The 14,872-nt window shown below is 48.7% G+C and overlaps 1 protein-coding gene across 1 annotated transcript in view; it reads right to left on the bottom strand.

Moving 5' to 3' along the window:
* EPB41L3 (erythrocyte membrane protein band 4.1 like 3) overlaps positions 1–7,827 on the bottom strand; it is a 226,561-nt gene extending 218,734 nt beyond the window's left edge. The window contains exon 1 of the mRNA XM_070452674.1: positions 7,537–7,827. The gene's annotated coding sequence lies outside the window, so the exon portion shown is untranslated. The remainder of the gene's footprint in view (positions 1–7,536) is intronic.
* Positions 7,828–14,872: the final 7,045 nt, after the last annotated feature.

Below are 14,872 nucleotides of genomic sequence, written 5' to 3'. Positions count from 1 at the left end.
ATTAACGCAACAGTATAAATCAATTATACTTCAATAAAACCTAAAAAACAAATATTTGCTTGTATTTGAATTGTGAATTTTCCACAATGGATTTTTAAATTGAGGAGGTTACAGAGTTGAAGAGATTTGTATGGCAAAATGCTGATTTTTTTTTAAACTATCAGAGTAGTAATTAAAATACTGTGTCTCTGAGATGCCATTCAGTATTTTTGTTGTTGTTTCTGTGATGTAGAAACACTATCATTTCTATTAGCCAGTTTGGACAGTGTCCTAGATAGGAATCAAACATGTGGCTAAATGTTCTCACACACTAGATGACCAATATCTTTTCTATTTTGTAATGTATGTATGCAAACTGTATAAACACCATGTGTTAAAGTCTATATAGCACAGACACAATAGCTCTTGATCACTTAGATCATCCAGTTGCTCAGATTTCAGAAGAGGTTTGAGAGTATAATTCAAACATCATTTAATAAAGTGTCTCATTCCTGACTATTCAAAACCTCAGCACCTGATCGTGCCCTATTTTTTCCCTACTGCTTCATTCCTCGTGTGCAAAGGGCTGTTTATAACTATTTGATGAGGATGGATTTATCCTCTCAGGTTTGAAAGCTTGTATATTTAAGACTGTTTGGAAGCATTTCTGTTCCTGGAACTTGCAAACTGGCAAGCTTTTTATAATAACTTCTTTTTCCACCTGTCCTCAAACATATTGTATACACAAGAGGATCGGCCTAGTCTTTTCATTCTTCTCCATCAGAAACATTCAAACAACTACCCATGCTAATGAACACATGCATGATTATAGATTTTGATAATATAGTATGTATATCTTGTAAAGCAAGGAGCCATGAGAGGAATCAGATGAAAAGCTTCCTAAAAGGAATTCTAGATCAGACATTCCTGAGTCCCAGACCAAGAATCCTTCCTCTTTCTGGTTGCATCCAGCATTTTCAGGCATCTTGCCCAGGATATCTGTTTCCTTTCATCCCAATCACTGTCAGCTTGGCTTTCCCACACTTCAGCCTGCTTTGGAAAGCTCTGTCCAGCTCACATGACTAGAAGCTGATTTCTACAATGAAGAATGTCAATAATGCTTACAGGTTCCTTCGGCTGCCAAAGCTTGAGTTACTCATGTAACTAGACCAAAAGGAGGTAGAGGGTGGTTTGTGAACCCTCCAGATAATTGCCTCTTTTCCACTTTGTCTGCAAAGACCTGATAAAGGCTCTTCTTCCTCCTACTGTCTTGACCTGGGTTTCAAGCATCCTTCTTTCATTGTCTTTCCCAGACTTCACGACACAATCAATCATTCAATGAAAAGTGATGGAGCCTCCACTCTGGAGGGTGATGAAGACAAAGATGAATAAGTTCTCAATCAACAGGAACATACCACAGAATAAAAATGTGGTATTTGCGTGAGGAAGAAGCATAGATCTGCTGAAGGGGAAGGGAGACCTTCTGAGAATGATCAGGGAAAACTTCAGAAGGGAGGTGGTGTTTCAGTTGGACCTTGAAACACCAGTGGGATTTCAAGATGAAAATACAGAGGGGGCGGATCTCAGTTGAACGAAATAGATGAGCAAAGGATGTGAACACAAAACCTAAAGATGTACATTCAAAAGAGAGACAGGGATTTTCCTCATGGTCCAGTGGTTAAGACTCTGCCTACAATGCAGGGGGTGTGGGTTTTACCCCTGGCCAGAGAACTAAGGCCCCACATACCAAGGTGTGCAACCAAAAAACAAACAAACAAACAAACAAAAAACCCAAAACAAAAAACCAACAGGGATAGGTGTAATGGGTTTCCTGCTGGGGGCCAGTGGGAGGTCACAATGAGTGTTTGACACAGGGTTGTGAACCAGATTGAAAGGGCTGAGCGCCTGTCCTTCAGGAAATAGGAGAGACTTGAGGTTTGCAGCCAGGTGGCAATGTCATAAAAATTGTCCAATCAAAGGACTGAGTGGGAAGCCCAGGTTAGGGGGTGGGATGAGAGTAGGCTGGGATGACGACACAACAGTCCAGGCAGGAAGACTGGGGAAGGGAGCGACAATGGGAGTCACAACATGAATACTGGCATTTCTGTGTATCTACGGGGAGCTACGTGAGAAGAGGAAGGCAAAGAAAATGAAAACCAGGCTTCCTGCCTGGAGACTGAGGGCACACACTGGTACAAGGGAGAGAAGCATGGAACAGATGAATGAAAGATTGAGATCCATTGAGTCCAAGCGACTGTGGAACAGCAGGGTAAAAATATCTACCTGGCAGCTGAAAATGTGAGTGAAAATGAGTTGCTCAGTCGTGTCCAACTCTTTGCAACCCCATGAGCTATATAGTCCACGGAATTCTCCAGGCCAGAATACTGGAGTGGGTAGCCATTACCTTCTCCAGGGGATTGTTCCAACCCAGGGATCAAACCCAGGTCTCCCTCATTGCAGGTGGATTCTTTACCAGCTGAGCCAGCAGGGAAGCCCAAGAATACTGGAGTGAGTAGCCTAGCCCTTCTCCAGGGGAATCTTCCTGACCCAGGAATCGAACTGGGATCTCCTGTATGGTAGGCGGATTCTTTACCAACTGAGCTATGGGGGAAGCTACTTGGCAGCTGAAAATGTGACTGCACTTCTGATGGAGGCTGAAGAGAGCAACCTGGTGATCATTCATCTAGTCAGCCTACATTCCTGGACTAGCAAACCAGAAGCTTGTTGCCAGGGCAGCTAACCTAGAAGCCAGACCAGATGTGAGGGGTTTACATGGTACTGATTCCTCATCAGGAAGCATCATTATCCCCGTTTTCCTGATGGAGATGCTGTGGCTCAGAGACCTTATGTAACAACATACTGGAGCAGCAGCAAGGGCTCTGATTTCCACCTCCTGCCCTTGCTTTCCCACCAAGATGGGACAGCTCTCCTCCTCCTTCTGTTCCCGAGTCCCCAGGCACCAAGTACTACCAGGCGCTCCTGGGCCCATTCATATCTTTCCTCCTGTTCTGATCTGGGTTCATTCCACTTGACTGAAACCCTCTTAATTGGCCCTGATTATATGCAGTGCCATTCTCTATCACATCATGGCTCTTAACCTAGTTAGCCGCTCACTCTCTGCTACTGAGGATTCCAAGATACTGTACTTTTAGCTCTGGTGTCCTGAATTCTGCCCAGCATCCCAACAGGACAGGAGCCCTGGTATTAGCTTTGGGCCCTGTGACCGGTGGCCCTGCAGAACACAGGTGGTCCATCTATCAGACCTGCTTTCTACATCATGTCATCAGGACACCAAAAGCTGCCCAAAAAAGGCTCACGTGCCACTCATGTAGCATTAAAATACAATGATCTTCTTCCCCGCAGCAATCTGGTGGTCGCTTTGATTTCTCCATCACTGTTTCAATGACTCCCTGGCAAAATGATAAATCAGAAACTGTATAACAGCCATTGACGTTTCCTCCACCTTTACTGTGAAAATCATGGTTCAATAGCTTTCAGCATCTCCAGCCCCTTCAGCAGCTCTCCAGGGAAAGTCCTGTTTTCTTACTAATTGTGGGTCTTGCTATTCCTGGTTAACCGGTTCTGATTGGAAAATTCTAGGTTCTATGTGCTCGCTCTCACCGGCGCCTTCCCAGCACCTCTGATAACGCAGGAGCCATAAACGGATTCTCACCGCATGGCAGGTGAAAATGATTACTCTCCTTCCAGACCAGGAAGTGGCTGCCCAGAATGGACCATGACTCATCCCGCTCCCTGGATCTTTTTAATGAACTATTCACCACCAACCGCTCTGACTTCAAGTCCTACACAAATCATCCCCTGCTTCAGTTTTTGCTCCCCTTCCCCGTTTTTTAATTTTCAGAGATAGCACGTTAATATTCAGTGTGCTGTGAGGGGAGCTGGCAACGTGGGGTGAGGTGTAGCATGAAGAACCTTAGGCTTCAAGAGGAGAAGAGAGGAAGGGTAGGCGTGGAGGAGAGAGAAGGCCTGAGTGTTACAGCTCAGGAGATGGCTCTGGAAGGAACAGACAGGCAGGCTATCTTCAAAAAAGTTGTTTTTAAAATGGTTTTTTTCTTTTTTTGCCACACTGCACGGCATGAGGGATCTTAGTTCCTTGATGGGGGGTGGAACCAGGGCACCCTCTATTGGAAGGCAGAGTGTTAACCACTGGACTGCCAGGGAAGTACTGAGAAAGTTCTTATTAGTCTGTCTATACACTCCTCTTCCTCCTTCAAATCCAAACCACAGGACCGTCCTCAGTCAGGTGCCCCTTGCTGCTGTCACTCAAAGCACTGAGATCTCTTAACTTTCCCATATGTCTACACAGCAGGACCAAAATCACGTTTCCTTTTCGGCCTTCCAACCAGCATGTGAGGGCAGAGGCCCTGGCCTGTTCAACCTTGAGCTCCCAACATTTGAATAATGAGTTTATCTAGAGTGGACTGAACCTTCGTGAAAGTAGTGAGGTCTCCATTTCTGGAGGTATTTAATCTGAGACTGTTACAGAGGGGCTTTAAACACACATCAGTCATTCTGTTATTTCTAGATTTCCTAACATCCTAAGTGGGCTTCGCCAGTGTCTCAGTGGTAAAGAATCCATCTGCCAATGCAAGAAACGTAGGAGACCCGGGTTTGGTCCCTGCCTGGGTCAGGAAGATCCCCTAGAGAAGGAAATGGCAACACACTCCAATATTCTTGCCTGGGAAATCCCATGGGCAGACGAGCCTGTCGGGCTACAGTCCATAGGATTGCAAAGAGTTGGACACAACTGAGTGACTAAACAACAGCAACATCCTAAGTTCATTCTCGTAAGTGATTTCATCAATCACAAGTGGTTTTTTAAAAATGTAACTAAACTATGCACAATAGGCCTCAAAATGACTGTAAAACTTGGTTTAAGATTCAGATTTTTAATAATGATTGATCCTCGAAATTATTAAATTTTTTTTTCAGGCCAACATTTTTAATTATAAGCACCAGTCTATATGTGTTTATTGGACATATACTATATTCCCCGCCCTGGAGAAAAAAGAATCAGACAAAGCCCTGCCCTCAACAACTTACACCACAGGCAGGAGGAAACCTCCCTTAAGGGGACTTAGACATCAGAGCATAGTTACACAATTTTGGTTTTACACCCCTGCTCCTCGGAACTGAGAATGTTCCCTGAGGTTACTGCAGTTCTAAGGAGCCCATTAAAAAGCCCTCCTTGGAAACTACTGTTACAGGCAAGGATTTTAACCCCTTGGTGTCATGAAGTCTCTGAACGTATGTAATTGATCCAGGAGGGAATGCCTGTGGCAGTTAAGAGAAGGCCTGCAAGGTCATTTCTAAACCAACGTGAACTGACCGCTTCCCTGCTGTAAGTGAAGTGTTGGTGCACCCTGCCCACCTCCATCTGAGGACAATTCCAGTCTGGGAAGGACGAACCTCCCCCGGCCCTCCAGGAACTATCATTAGCAGAAATGAATCCAGACTCCGCGCTACCAGATTAGAGTCTGTTTCTAATCAAATGGAGTTTAATTTAAGCCGGAATTAAAATTGGGATTTACAGCCCTTTCCACTTTCATTCATTTCGTGCTTTCTAGCCCCTTCCCCGCCCAGTCTTAATCCAGTGCACTTGGCAAGGGATTACACAGGAGTTGACCACGAGCCGGGGCTGGGGGCGCGGGAGACTGGAGCCTTCAGTCCCCCAGGAGAGAGGTGGCCAGGGCCGGGAGCCCGACCTCTGGCCTGAGCCATCCTCGCCTTGCCTCGGGAATCTTTGGCGTTTCACTGCGCTACCCCGCGTTCTCCCTTTCCGCGTCTTTGGGCGCCGCCCTCGCTCCCGCGAGGATTTCGGCTCCAGCATCTCCGGCTTTCCCTACGCAGAAGCTTCACTTCTGCAGAATGAAAAGCGAAAGCCGCGGCCGGCGGGCGGAGTTGGGGGCCGAATGCGCCGCGTGGCTACTGCTTGGGATCCGCAGCGGCCGCGAGGGCGATCCCCACGCGGCGCCGAACCCGACCTCAACTTCAGCGCTAGTGGGGCGTCCCCGGAGCCCACCGCAGCCCGGATGCGCCCCCTCCCCCCCGCGACACACACCGGCGCCGAGCCCCCCTGTACCCGCGGCCCCGGGAGCCCTCCACAGCTGGTCCCCAGCCTCCCCCACCGCCTGCGCAGCGCGCCCCCCGCCGGCCGGTTCCTCCGCCTGCGACCCGGACGCGCCAAAGGCAGTTCGGCGGCTCAGCGACCCCAACTTCGGCTTCCCGAGGGACACGACACCCTCAGCAAAGCGCGGAATCACCTCGGCCGGCCTCTTCCGAAGTCCCTACACCCGGGCGAGGGGCATTCCTCTGGATTTTGGAAACCTTCCCCATTCGCCCCGGGAGAAACTGGATCTCCGTCCGCACCCTCTGGGCAGATGATAGCCACCCCCGGACGCGCCTAGGTGGAGTGGGGGTGGGGGCGGGCATCTGGAGCCGGAGGAGAAGAGTCAGCAGCGCTGAGTTGCTTGATGCAGCTGCGCGCGGCTGGCGAAGACCGGTGGTGGGGCCCTGCGTCTCCGCCGGGCATGGGGAGCCGGCCCCTGCACCTCTGCCTCCCGGAGGAACGAACACACACACACACACACATACACACACACACACACACACGCTCACGGCCGCCAGCACCCCCACGCCAGATCCCGGACTCGGAGGTCAGAGCCACTGTCCCAATTCACAACAGGGGCTGAAACGCCCAGATAGAGGAAGATGCCTCGCCTCTTCTCCGAGGTTTCCAACATCCCTGGAGGCCACCCAATTTCCCAGAGCGAGCGAGGATCTGGCTACAGAGTTTCCTCTCCCTGGGCCAGCGGTTCAAACTGCAGGAGGGGCGGGTGGTATGGACAGAGGGAGCACTAGAGAGCGAGCCCGCGCCACCTCCACCCTCGGCGCGGAGAACCGGCCCGCCTCACTCGCCTCCAGCGCGCGGCTGGGCGGTCGGGGCCGAGGAGCGGGACCCCGGAGCGCTCCAACTCGGGCGAGGGCAGGGAGGGGAGTGACGGCAACAACCCCTCAGCGCGCCGGCGAAGGCATGGATCTCCGAATAGGCTGCGCCGCGGACGCGGAGGGGTGGAGGCGAGACGGGCGGAGGAGTTGCGGGGCCGGGAGGGATGACGTCCTTCGGAGCCCGGGTGTCTCAGAGACTGAAGGTTCGTGCGCTCGCCGGACCCGCGCGCTCACTCCCGGGGTTCGCAGAGGCGCCGCGCCCGGCTCCCTCTGCGGCTCCCGAACGGCGCGCACGGGGGCGATCCCGGCCCGCGGCAAGCAGGGTGCCCGCCCTCCTACCACCGCTGAGCCCCTCTCCGTCTATCCCTCGCCGCAGGTGCCCAACCGGGAGTCTCTGCGCATTCCAGGTGGTTCCGGGCAATCAGCCCCCGGCCGGGCCAGCCTCGCCCCCTGCCTCGCCTTCTCCCTCCTCGACCTCGAGCCAAGGGCAGGCGCCCGCGCCGCGGCCCCTGCGCACCGCGCGAGCCAGCGTCCCGGCCTGCGCCCGGCTGGGAAGAGGGATGGGATAGGGGAAGGAAAGGCGCTCACCTGGGTCACCGGGAGTGTCCTTCTCCGGCCCCTCCCGGAGCCTGTTCGCCGCTCCCCGGCACAACCTTCCTCGAAGAAAAAAAGTAGAGAAGGGCAGAGAGGTAGGGCTGCTCAGGGGTCCCTGCGCAGCGGCTTTTTCCTGCGGATTCTCCCGCGTCCGATCTCCGGCTTGGTGGCGGGAAAGGGCTCTCGGAGGCCGGAAGGGGCCGCCAGACCCAAGCCCTCTCGCGGCGGCGGCGGCGGTGGCACCTCCAAGTTGCCACCTGCAGCGCGCGCGGGGCGCCTGTGACAGCCCGCGCCCTTCTGCCCGCGCCGACCCGCCCTCCGCGGCCGCTGGTTGGCTGCTCCCTGAGCCTGGGCGGTCCCCGCGCTCGGCCCCGCCCCGCTCCGTCCGCGAGCTGAGTTCGCGGTGCTGGGTTCCTGCCCAGCAGCCCCGGGCTTTATAGCCCGCGAGTGCTGCGAGCTGCTTGGGCTTTGGCAAGGATCGGGCACACCCACTTGCAATTTTGTGTCGGCCGGGGTTTGGAGAAGAGAGAGACGGTGTGACACAAACCCTTCGCGCGCCTGAAGGGGACCTGGTAACTCGGCTCCTTTTGCTGGTATTAAATCTGTGCAGTTTCTGAAAAGAGTTCAAGTCACGGCAGAAGCGGCGGGGAGGCGAGTCCTTAAGTGTTCGGAGGCTTGTTTCCGCTTAAGCTTCACACGAGTGCACACGAAGCGCTAAAATACGACGATAAGTCCTAGGATCCGAGTCTTTTCTCACCCAACCTGCACCACCGACGTGGAGCACCTCGGGCTCCAGCGACCCCTAGCCACTCACCCCTACCAGTGCCCACCGAGCCCCCAGGCCTGAAAGAAGGCCCAGCGCGTCAGCCACGTGCTTACTTGATTCTGCGTCCAGGCAGAGAACACTCAACGCCCGTGCATGCACAAGGCCTGCGTTTTTTCACAACCGGGCCTTTTAAGTAAACAGAGGGCGCCTGATCTTTCTTTTCCCTCCCACTGCCTCCCTAGAGACTGGGACTGGAGTTTCCTGGGCCATCGCCCGGGCATTCATGCGCACCCTTCCCTCTGTCGCTTAGTACCTCCTGAAGTCACGCTTTCTGGACAATTCCTTGGGTAAAGTCTACCGGAGGAGAAAAGCATATAAAAGGATGAAAATCCCACTCTAGGAAGTGATCCAGTCAACCCGAAACGTCTCCCTCCCTGATACACCTACGGGAGCGAGGTACAGTGCCAACTCCCTGTTAGTTTAATAACATTTCCAAATGAACTTCCCAAATCGCACATTTTATAGTCCACCGGGGACATATCTCTGTTTTGTGAGCGCAGGTGTGCCACTCTTCAGCATGACAGGAGTGCACACGCGGTCCTATCTAGCTGTGCTTTCTAGACTCCTCAATAGGGGGAGGGGGAGGAAAGAGGCTTCACTAAAGAAAGTCAGGGGAAAGTTGTCACCTGTCAAGGAGACTCTCTCTGTCCTCTTGTTGCTAAGTGACATGGGATGCTGCTTCGCAGCCCCAGTTCCTTGCATCTTAAGGCAGATTTTGTTTCATGAGATCCTCACACCTTGGGTTCACTTTGGAAAATGATAGCCACTTTTTACCCCCTCCTGGCAGTCAAGTGCTAACCTTTACTTCTCAAGAAGAGGCAAGTCTGTCCTTATCCATCTTCTTAAAACTTGAAACCCAAGGAGACTAGGGTGGTGCAATTCAGAGGCAAAACATTCAAGAGGAGGTCTTTTCATATTCTAGGTTAAGTGCCTGCTAAATGCATTACACTTTGACCTGAACAGGCTGAAACTGAGGGTTGAATGAGGGTGTGGCTTGGCTCAAGATTGAGTGCAGCTGGATTCAGTACCAGAAGGAGTACCTGAATAGAGGTGGAGGTGGGGGTGGGAATGGGGGACATGCCTCTTGTCTAATATTAGTCCAGGCATCTGATGTGTTGACAGCCAGGCCAGGCACAACTGGCTTTTCCTTAATAGCTGGGAAGGAGCTAAAGACTCAAGTGGCTGAGAAAGCGAGGAGAGATAAAATTGGAGCACCTGTGAATAGTGAGAAATCAATGGATGCTCTTTGGTCCACTGAACATACCAGTGGCTCAAGATTCGGAAGGAGGAGGTGTGAGAGAGTTCTTGGGACTTAGAGTGGCTTATGGAGTAGACAGACACAGGGCTGACTCCAGATTCCATTTTTCCTGTGTGCTGTGTTTGATTTGCAAGTGAGACATGTTGTTAAAGTCTCATTCTGTTCATCTGTGTAAAGGGGTTCCGGGGTCCTGTGTGATGGAGCCGTAGGAAGGATTCACTGAGATAGCGCAGTCTATAATGCTGGGCACAATGTCTGCTTGTGGAAAGATGGAAGCATGCAGTGAATAGTAGCTATTATTGTAAACAGAGTTTAAAAAGGGCTTAAAGGTTACCTAAGACCTCTTTTATTTGCTTTTGATAGAGTATTTCTGACAACTGCTTGTGTTTTCCCTGTGATGAGAAATTGACTAGCCCCTGTTCACGCCCTCTTTTTTACTTGAAGATGAAATGTGAAACAGTATACTTCTTTTTTTTTTTTTTTTTTTTTACTGGTTGGTTCTGGTTCTGTTCTGCCCCTTGGCGATCATAGACACGTCTGAGCCCTGTGTCACGAGAGAGCCCTCCAGATTGTTTGAGATGAATAACAGGTCCCCCGTGTGACTTCTTTCGTCCAGACGAAAGTGCCCTGGGCTTCCAGCCTTTCCTCATATGACCTGGTTTCACAATCTTTCACCATTTCTTACCCTCCAAATTGCCTCTGACCTCCTTATAAAAGAAAGCAGTGCTCCACCCCATCTACCAGCAAAATACCTTCCCCAAGGTGCTGCAATTAGCGTGGGTGGCTAGTTTTGAATGGGACAGTGGCACTTGATACCTGAAAAATCCTTTTCATGTGTTACTGCTCATTCAGAACTTACGGGCTCCTAGTGTCATTCGGGCTTCCCAGGTGGTGCTAGTGGTAAAGAACTCGCCTGCCAAAGCAAAGGACAAGAGACATAAGACACACAGTTTCTATCCCTGGATCTGGGCGATCCCCTGGAGAAGGGCATAGCAACCCACTCCAATATTCTTGCCTGGAGCATCACCATGGACAGAGGAGCCTGGTGGGCTACAGTCCATGGGGTCACAAAGAACCAGACATGACTGAAGTGACTTAGCACAGCACAGCGTGCCATTCAATATTTCCTTCCTGTAAAAGGGTGGGGTTAGGCCCAGGGACCAATGAAGTCACTTTTTAATGATATGAAACAATTTCAAACTTAGAACAGTAAGGAAAATACTACAAAGAACTCAGTAAGTCCTTCTGTCCTCGTTTTCTGAATTGTGGCCATTTCACATTAACCTCTCCCTTTCTCTCCAGATGGGTAGATACTCATGATCAATATTCTTTGTCTGAATCATTTAAGAGCAAGTGTAGACATGATGTCCCATTATCCTTAAACACTCCAGTATATGTTTCTCCCAAACTGGAATTCTTTCCCACATAAGTACAGTACTGCCAATCCATAGAATCCCTTCAGATTTCCCAATTTGCCGCAGAATGTTTCATTTTCATTTTTGGTCCTGAATCCAATCTAGGCTCGCACATTTCCTGAAAGTGACACATCCGGTTCTTTTCCTTTCATCTGCTACAGTTCTTCCATCTTTCATGCCCTTGATGGCTTTGAAAATGACATGCCTTTTATTCTGTAGATTTCAGAGACCTCAACTTGGATCCATCTGATGTTTCTTCATGTTTGACCCAGGTCATGCATTTTTGTTGGGTGCATCAAAGAAATGCTACTCTACTCTAGACAGTTCACTGAGAAGCATCCCATCATCGTGATAATAACCTTGATCACCTGGGTTGTCAGACACTGGAATCCTCCAGTGTGAAGTCAGCATTCTGTCCTGTAATTGACAAGTATAGGGACATACTCCTAGGCTACATCAATTGTCTGTTTCTCATTGAAACTTCACTCAACCAGTCTTAAGAGGCATTGATAACTCTGGCCTGAATCAGTTACTGCTATGATGGTTGCCAAATGACTATCCCCCATTTGCATCATTCCTTTTTTTCAATTGTGTATTAGCATTCTGTGAAAACAATAGTTCCCTTCCCTGCATTTATCTATTTATGGCAGTATAGACTCATGAATTCCTATTCCAGCCCACAGATCATATTACTTTCATTATTTATTTTGATGCTCAAACATCCAGATTTGGCTGGAGTGTGTCTCTTCAAGCTGGCTCTTCGGTCCCTCTGACCACGCCTCTGTGCTTCTCACTTTCTGGCACATCAAGATGGTGCATTTTGTACTTTCCCTGCCCCAGGCCTGGGATCAGTGAGCTCTTCGAGGAGACCTGCTTCCTTTTCAGAGAGGATGGCATTTAGGAACAAGATCTGGGCACCCAAATGCTCACTGCTAGTAGCATGTCCTAACCTCTAGGCTCTCTCAGTGGGGCGAGCAAGGAAGTAAGTGACAAATGTTTACACACAAGCAGACACACACATTTATGTCTATTGCTACGTGTGTGTATATCTATGCATCTATTTTTCTATCAAGCCATTTATATGTATATATCTATGAAAACATATAGAAGTAAATCCATCTCTGTATTTATCTAGAAACATAAATAGCACATCAATACTCCCAATTCAAACGTTCAGGGTTCACTCCAACCCTCCTCTTTATTTATAAACCTTTTCTCTAATAGAGAGTCACCTGACTCTCATTACCCTCAGAATATTGACTTACTTTCCTGACTCGCCTTGTGTAACCATCTTTTGGAAAAAATTTTGGCTGCATGGTGCAGCACGTGGGATCTTAGTTCCCCCAAGCAGGGATTGAATCCATGCCCCATGAAGTGGAAGCATGTAGTCTAAACCACTGGACCACCAGGGAAGTCCCATTGTGTAAGTATCTTCTGACCATAGTAGCCACCCCCTCCCTATTTCCCCAGCTGCTGCCCCCTGCTCCTGCAGCTCTTCTGTCTCAGACTCCTGGGCCCCCAGAGCCGCTGTCAGCTCCTGGCCATACCCCATCAGTAAAATGACTTCTCTGTCCTTGCAGTTGTGCAGGTCAAATCCCAAAGTCATGCTTGATAAACTGCTCTCTCTTAAACCCCATGTCTGATCTGTAGCAGATCCTGTTTGCTCCACCTTGAACACACTCTAGCATCCAACTTTCTCACCACCTCCATCACTACTGTCTTGGTTCAGGTCAACATCATCTCTTGTGTTGACTGTCATAATAGCCTCATCACTGGTCCCCTGTGTTGGACCTGGCTCTACTGAAGACTGTTGTCAGCCCCTCAGCCTATATCATATTTTTGAAATATGTTGTATCATTTTCCTCCCTACTCCACGGCTTCTACTTTGTCAGCATAAAAATTCCAAATCCAAACAGAACCACCTCTTTGGTCTTAATGCCTCTTCTCCCTCATGTCTTACTGCTCTCCACCCTGGGCCCCACTCAAGGTCATTGGCTTCTAAGATGCTCCTGACGTGCATCCTCCTCCTTCCACCTGAGATGCTCTTCCCCAGGTGTCCCTGTTCTTGGCACTACCACCAGATCTTTGCTCAAAGGTCTTCCTCAGTGAAGGCTCCTGTGGGCGCCGTATTTGAAATTATACTCCCTACTTCCAACATACCTTCTCTGTCTCACTGCTGGATTTTCCTCTATAGCTTGCATTACAGTCCAACATAGTACAGGCTGTTTTTATTAATTACTTACAGTCAACCCATCCCCTGCCATGACTGTAGGCCCCACAAAAAAGGAGATTTTCCGTCTCTTAGATTTACTGCTGTATCCTCAGTGCCTATATCAGAGCCTGGCATACAATAGAGTCTCAATAAATATTTGTTAAATGAATGGGTGAAATTCCAGGAACACATAAACACATTTACAACTAACTGTTGATATATTCACATGCTAAGTGGTTGTCAGTGTGACTAAAGAGATCGAAGCCAGAGAGTTGAAAGGTTTCATAGCGAGGCCTATATAATTAAAGCAGAGTAGGGACTTCCCTGGTGGTTCAGTGGTTGGCACTTTGCCTTCCAGTGCAGGGGGCATGGGTTCGATCTCTGTTGGGGGAGCTAAGATCCCATATGCCTTTTGGCCAAAAGATCAGAAAGTAAACAATAGAGGAAGTATTGTAACAAACTCGATAGACTTTAAAAAATGGTGCACATAAAAAAAAAATCTTTAAAAAATATTATTTAAAAAAAAGCAGAGTGAAGTAAAAGATTATGAAGGATGTAAAAGACTTAAAAGAACTATGTGTATGATGAATAGGAAGTAAAGCAGGTAATCTGCAAACAAAATGTTGTTAGCGATCATCTGACCATTTAGTTGGCCAAAAGGTGAAATTACATATCACCAGGCATCAAAATGAAAAGTTCAACAAAAGTTTTGAAACATATTCTTTCAAATCATGGAGTCTATTAAAATAATTTTGGACACTTTCCTCTTGTGAAACAGAGTCTCTTGGAGCAGGAGGAACTCATTAAAAGGGTTCATATTTAGCACTGTCTTTTTCCAAAGTGGCAACTCAGCTCACAAGGGAAATGAATCCCTTTCTTATACCTTTAAAGCTCTGGGTCAAACTTGGGCTTTATAAGTTGGAAGTCCTTAGAAAACATTTCTACAAACTGAAATGGAAAACTCCTACACATAGGACAAATTTTCATCATTGATTAATCATCTGATTTTTAATGTACCTTGTTCTGCATACTTTAGGAGAATCTGAGTATGTGTTTGAGAACAATTCAGAGAGCAAGTTTGGCTGAGGCCAGTCCCACTATTGGCTTCCCTGGTGGTGCAGTGGTTAAGAATCTGCCTGCTAATGCAGGAAAGGAGGGTTTGATCCCTGGGTTAGGAAGATCCTCTGGAGAAGATAGCAACCCACTCCAGTATTGTTGCCTGGAGAACCCCATGAACAGAGGAGACTGGTGGACTGCAGTCTGTGGGGTTGCAAAGAGTCAGACACAACTTAGTGACTAAAACAACAAAAGTCCTACTATTAATATTATTTAATGACTCTGCTTGGAGACTACACGTAAGATACAGTGACTTATATTTGGAATTGCAAAAGGTGGCTTTTATTTTCTATAACCCCCTCAAAGTATCCAGGTAGGTATTGTAGTGGAACACAGTGAATTAAGTGAAAGATACAACTCTGATAGAAATTTTAGGTATTCTAACTATTCAAGTTGTTCAGCACATCCTTAATGGAATGAGATAGTTGAAAAGAGTGTTATTTCTCTTAAATTTGTCTCATTAGCAAAAGTCTTCAAGGTCAATGTTGGATTCTGCAGAAGTG

This window comes from Odocoileus virginianus, chromosome 22, assembly GCF_023699985.2.
Source record: "Odocoileus virginianus isolate 20LAN1187 ecotype Illinois chromosome 22, Ovbor_1.2, whole genome shotgun sequence".
NCBI classification, from domain to species: domain Eukaryota; kingdom Metazoa; phylum Chordata; class Mammalia; order Artiodactyla; family Cervidae; genus Odocoileus; species Odocoileus virginianus.
This window is presented reverse-complemented; position numbering and strand designations above follow the sequence as displayed.